We start from the raw sequence: 6,632 nt of genomic DNA on the forward strand, positions 1-6,632 counted from the left end.
AATTACTCTTTTAACCATTTTTTTTTTTTACAAGATAGAAATTATACTCTAACTTAATAGCAATTTGCCACTTAAGATTTGTCATGAAATTATTGTGGACATAAAAAATAAAATATTAGACCAAGACCTACCACAACCGGAAATAAAAGATATTGTGAAAATGTTGTGATATTTTGTTATGTTTCTAGACTTCTTTTTTGGTTTAGTAAAATTTGGGGAGCCAAAATTCATTGTTTCAAGCACAATTTTCTTCAATTGGCTTTTTGTTTGTATTTTAAATGCACAGTTTAAACCAATAACAATTTACCATCTAAGATTTTTTTGTGAAAATGTTGTGGACATAGTATTACTCTAAAATAAAATAATAAAATAATAGACTAGGACCCATCATAGCTAAAAATAAAGGTATTGTAAAAATATAGTGAAATTTTGTTGTGTTACTAAACTTTTTTTTTTTGGATTAGTCAATTTGTTGAGTCAAAATTCATTGTTTTATGCACATTTTTACTGGGCTGACTTTTTTTTAACTCATTGTTTAATGTTAAAAAAAAAACACACACACACACACAGAGTTTTACATACACACTCATATAATAATAATAATAATAATTGTGAGGGTAAGTAGGCCGAGTAAATGAGTTGGGCCGTGGGCCGTGCCCGAGGACACCTAGAAACCCGAGGATGGTCGTAAGGTTTATCAAGTTTTGGGATCAACGAGCTGGGGACAAGGAAGTATAACAACAAACTGGTGATAATTCCCAAGGAGCTGAGCTTCCTTGGGAAAGCATTGTGGAAGGTTGGAACCCAGCCACCTTGGGAATGCTGTACAAAAGGTAATCATTCCTTTTGTGGATAAGTTTCAAGGAAGGTAACCAACAACAAAGGAAGAAATATTTGGGAAGAAGCCTACTACCACCATATTAAATGCTTTGCACCTAACCAATTGGCCGCATTTATGTAAAAATTACACTTGAACAGTGATATCTCAGTTCACAACTATTCATAAAGCTTCCAAGGGGTTTTGAATGGGATAAACATCCAAGAGATCATCTAAAAGGTCAACAAGTGGAAGGTGGGGATGAAGAATGGAAGGACTATATAAGGAAAAGACTCCGATAAAAAAAGGGGCATGTAACCTGAGAAGGAAGAAAAAAAGAAAAAAGAACATCTTGTACTTAGATAAACTTGAGTAAATATAAGAACACTTCATCCTCGGACCTGACCAAGGAGTGTTATTTCTATTACATTGTGTCTTCTTGTCTTCTTGGTATGAATCTAGTCAGTTAAGGCCCATACTTAATTTACTGAGACGTTTTCCCTGTAAAGTCTATTCTCTAACAAATATATTGTTTTGGGCTTGTTGGGCCATCATCCATTATTGGTGGGCTGAAGGTCTAATTCTAGTTCTTACAATAATGATGATAATAATGATGATGATGAAGAAATAAAAGAAAATTTAAAAAAAAAAAAAAAAAAAGAGGCTTAAAGCACTTCACCCGATATGTTTGGGGTAGTTTCATTCCTTCCCTAAACTATAGTTGAAAATTTTCCTCCTTTATGTTTTGTAAAGTAGTATATACCCCAACTGTTACACTCTTAGATAAACCCTAACGAAATCTAATGATTTCTAGAATATTCTATCGTGCAATGTCTAAATTACACCCCCACTAAATTTTAATGTCTCAAAAATTTTCTTCATGTATTTTGGATTTTATGTGGTAGTCATGCCTAGAAAGTGAGAATGATGATATATGATGTTCTATTTGTTACCTAGAAAACACTAATTTATTAAGTTTAAATCTTCTATACTTGTTATTTTATCTAATGGAAACTTTGATGGCATATGTCTTTTGTTATCTTATTCTTTTTTAATTTATTTTCTTGCTTAAAAGGGTTTATCATATTAAAAATTAAGTAAGTTAAATATCATAGTTATACTCATAAAATAAGAAAATAAAGAGAGAAGTATGCATGGATAACAAAATCTTCATTGTAGATGATTGCAAGTATTTCATTTGATTAAGAGCTTCAATTGTAGCATATATTATCATTCATTGCAAAATTTTTTATATTGTGACAATGTATTATCAAAATTTAGTTGTTTATTGTTGAAAGATAATGACGTTCACTATCATTCTTAGTAGAAGTTTTTAGTGAGTAGATATTACATTTAGCAATTAGGTTCTAAGAAATTGTCATAGTAAATAGATATTAATATGTTAAATGGCTATTTTAAATTTAAGTACATGACTTTGTACATCCCATGAAAATTACATCTTAATTTTCTTACTAAAAGGGCAGCACATATCTTGCACGTGCAACCCAAACTAGTGATATTTACAAATTTGAGAGGGACAAATGCCAAAATTGTGTTTGGATGGCATATTTGGCCAAATAGCATAATTTTTTAAAAATATTTAGGAAAAGAGCACGGAGTCAAACTTATTTAGTTATGTAGTATGTTTTTTGGAACTCGAGTTCCAAGTTAAACTCAAGTTCCAAGCATTATGGCAATTTGATCAAACATGATGCGTGAAACTCGAGTTTCACTTGAAACTCAAGTTTGATAAACTCGAGTTTCAAAAAAGTGCTACATAACTAAATAAGTTTGGTCAGGTGCTATTTAACAAATTTTTTCGTGTTTGGATGGTTCAACGACATAGTGGTCCATGTTTGCGACATACCCTCATTGGAGCTAAGAAGGTTGCTATCCTTTAGAGCTGATCACACTTGCTTTTCCATGGTGTGTAATAAAGAACACTCATGATAGTGTTCCTTATTGAAAAATATTTGGGATAGAATGTGTGCAAATGTCCAGCAAAAATTTTCGCTACAACATTTTTTTTTTTTTTAAACTTTGAGATAGAATTATATTTTAGCCTAATCTATGTGTACGTGCGTGAAACTCTCTCTTGGAGACTCTCATAAGGTTATATCAATTAAAAAAAATTTAGTGAAAGGAAATGTCAAAGATGGTATATTTATAATCAAAATGGCTAAGGAGTCATTGCTTTGACATCTATGTATATAACATAGCAACATGCCATGTGCAAATTTTGGCATGCAGATAAAGAAAGGATAATCACAACTTAAATTTCTTATCATAAATGTGAGGAGCAGTTATATTGTTTCCAAGTAAAATATGTACAACTTAACATAAATAAAGTGTAGGGGAGGTGTCAATTAAGTTACAAGGCCTTCTCCCCTCTCCCCATGTGTGTGTGTTAAAAATATTTAGTATTGTCAAAAAAAAAAAAAAAAAAAAAAGGGCCTTTGAATATCTTGCATTATACACATTGATAATTTATATCGTTATGGATCATGAGAAATCAAATTCTTGTTAGTTGTTGCAATGAAATATAGCGTAAATTACCATATTGGTCCCTAATTTTTGTCCAATATGTCAGAATGGTCCATAACATTTTAAATGTGTTAGTTTAGTTCTTAATCTTTTAATATTGTGTTAAAATAGTCTGTGTTGTTAAGTAGTGGATGGAAAACTAATGTGGCTAATGATAAAATAAAAATAATGATTTTGATGTTGATTGCATATCACATAGAATGCCACATGACCTTTATTCAAATAATTATAAAATAAAATAAATTATAAAACATTTTTTTATAATACTTTTATAAAAAAATATTTTTCATTCTTCTTTTTTTGCTATGTAGTAAACAATTTGTCATTTTAAAAAATTATTAATGCCGAAACAAACTTAAATTAGTAGGTTTTAGTTTTCACATAAATTAGTTCTAATTAGCTTAAATGATAAAATCATTTGATATTCAATAAGGGACTCAGTTTCGAATTAAGCTTACATAAAAAATCAATTTCTGTCTTGATAAAGAGTAAACATCATGAACCTCTACTTGTGGGTTCCAATTAATTGAATTCAACTAGTAAAGTTTATTGTGGTCAAATAAGAGATTTAGGATTCAAACTCTTGAAATTCTATCCTATTATAAAAAATAAAAAAATAAAAAAAAATGTCATGAAGTGAATGCTATAAATTAAAATCCTATTATATACTTAAGATTTAAATTGATAAATATTATTGTTCAAAAACTTTAACCAAACAGAATTAAATAAAGTCTTGAATTAAAATGACTAAAAATATGACACTTGAAATTTTAGATCTAACATAGTCAAGTTGATTTAAGTTTAATTACTTATATGGATTCCAATTAGTTCAACTGGTAAAGTCTCTGATGGTTTAATAAAAAATCTGAGATTCAATTCCCGTTTAAAAAAAAAAAAAAAAAAATCGATTGGGGTTTTGGTCTAGTAATAAAGAGTGCAATCTTCAGAAGCGGACGCCATAAGTTGAAACCATAACAATTATCTAATAGAGAGTTTAAATATAGAATAGAATTTAAACTTAATTAAAATATATTTCTTGATAGAGATCTTTTATTCAACAATAAGATTTACTGGTTAAACTAATTATAACCCGCTAATTAATATATATTTATATATTAGAATAATGACAGGTGAATTTGTGAGACCTTAATTTAGGCAATGCATCAGAAAGTTTAATAAAAACTTTCTCTTTTATAATTATGATAATTATTAATGTACATTTATTACTCCCTCTGTCTCACTTTTTTTGTCCTCTATTCCATTTTGAGATGTCCCAAAATATTGTCCTATTTCTAAAAATAAAAGTCATTAATTTACTATTGTTCCTATTATACCCTTATTAATTTACTAATTCAATTTTTTGATAAATTTTTTTAAGAGTAGTTTTGGAAACTTATACATTTTTAAAAAGTAGACAAAATAATAAATGATGTTCTCTAAAAAAGTTTGACTTTTCAAACAGAAAAAAAAAAGTGAAACGGAGGGAGTATAATTTTGTTCGTGTATGAAATATTAATTATGATAATTACAATGAGTAATGCAAGAAATTCGAACTTTTTTACAATTTTTTTTACAAACTGCTGATGTAGTAAATGAATATTGGTAAATGAAAAAAATGATGTTAGTCATGGGCTTAGATGACAACCGGTAAGAAGTTGGCCAAATTAACAATTTGTAAAAATGTTGTAAAATAGTTTGTAGTTGTAGCATTTCTTAATTACAACAGTCATTAATATGTATTAATTACGATTTTTTTTTAATATTGAACTCTTAAATAATAATTATGGTAATAATTAATAGGTATTTATTATGATTATGCTTTTCTACTGAATTATTAAATATATAATTATAATAATCACTAATAGGTAATTATTATGGACTATTTGTATACTCCCTCCGTTCCACTTTTTTTGTTATGTTTGAAAAGTCAAACTTTTTAAGAGAACATCATTTATTGTCTTGTCTACCTTTTAAAAATGTATAAGTTTCTAAGACTATCCTGAAAAAAATTTATCAAAAAATTGAATTAGTAAATTAATAGGGGTATAATAGGAATATTAATAAATTAATGACTTTTATTTTTAGAAACAGCACAATATTTTAGGACATCTCAAAATGGAATAGAGGACAAAAAAGTGGAATTGAGGGAGTATAAAATTATACTTATTCTACTCAATTTGTCCCAATTTGTTAGGCATTTTAGAAAATCCAATTTTTGAGGGAATATCATTTAATGTTCCATTCCAAAAAAAAGTACACATTTCCAAAAGTACCATTCTTAATTGAAATTTTAGTGAAAAATGAGTATTGACTTAGTGGTTATTAGTAAGTGAAAATGTGATATTAGTGGTGGACACGAATGAGAACCAGTAAGAATTAGTTACGACAACAGTTTGTAAAAATGTTGTAAAATAGTTTTTGGGTGTAACATTACCTAACTTGTAAACAGATATTATAAATTGTTTTTCCTTAATAAACATTAAAATCGTTGCCATGTTTTCTTAATTAAGTCAAATACAGTAAACACCCTCTAAATTTGGGCTAACACCAACCAACCTCGAAATCTAGGTTAATGCCAATCAAACTTTGGGTGTTAACTGCATTTTATCCTTTTTCTAAAATCAAAATAGAGCTACATATCTACACTACAGCCACACTATAAATAAAGAACATGTCATTGCCATGTTTTCTTAATTAAGTCAAATATAGTAAACACCCTCTAAATTTGGGCTAACACCAACCAACCTCGAAATCTAGGCTAATGCCAATCAAACTTTGGGTGTTAACTGCATTTTATCCTCTTTCTAAAATCAAAATAGAACTACATATCTACACTACAGCCACACTAGAAATAAAGAACATGTTAACAACTCTGTTTTTACAGAAAAACAAAATGAGTCCTTTCAATAAAAAAAAATTTCCATTGTTGTTGCTTGCACTGTTTATAATTGTTACTACTTTCTCTATGAATACAGAAGCTGCAACAGTTAATATCTATAATTACGTGACTCGTGAGGACTTGAAAGTTGCTGTCTATTGTAACACCAACTGGGGTTTTTTGCCTACACGTGTAATTGCCTATGGTGACAAATTGGACATCCTTACTGATATAAAAATCGCCTGCGATTTCGAATGGAAAGGGGGAAGACTCAACTATACCACGATGTTCGATCCTGCTTCTTACACATGCAATCCTTGTCTTTATATTCTTAGACCTTCTGGTCTATGTTTTTATTATGAAGGTGGTTCAACGTGTTATAAATACAATTAA

The sequence above is a fragment of the Quercus robur genome, chromosome 1 (genome assembly GCF_932294415.1).
Source record: "Quercus robur chromosome 1, dhQueRobu3.1, whole genome shotgun sequence".
NCBI lineage: Eukaryota > Viridiplantae > Streptophyta > Magnoliopsida > Fagales > Fagaceae > Quercus > Quercus robur.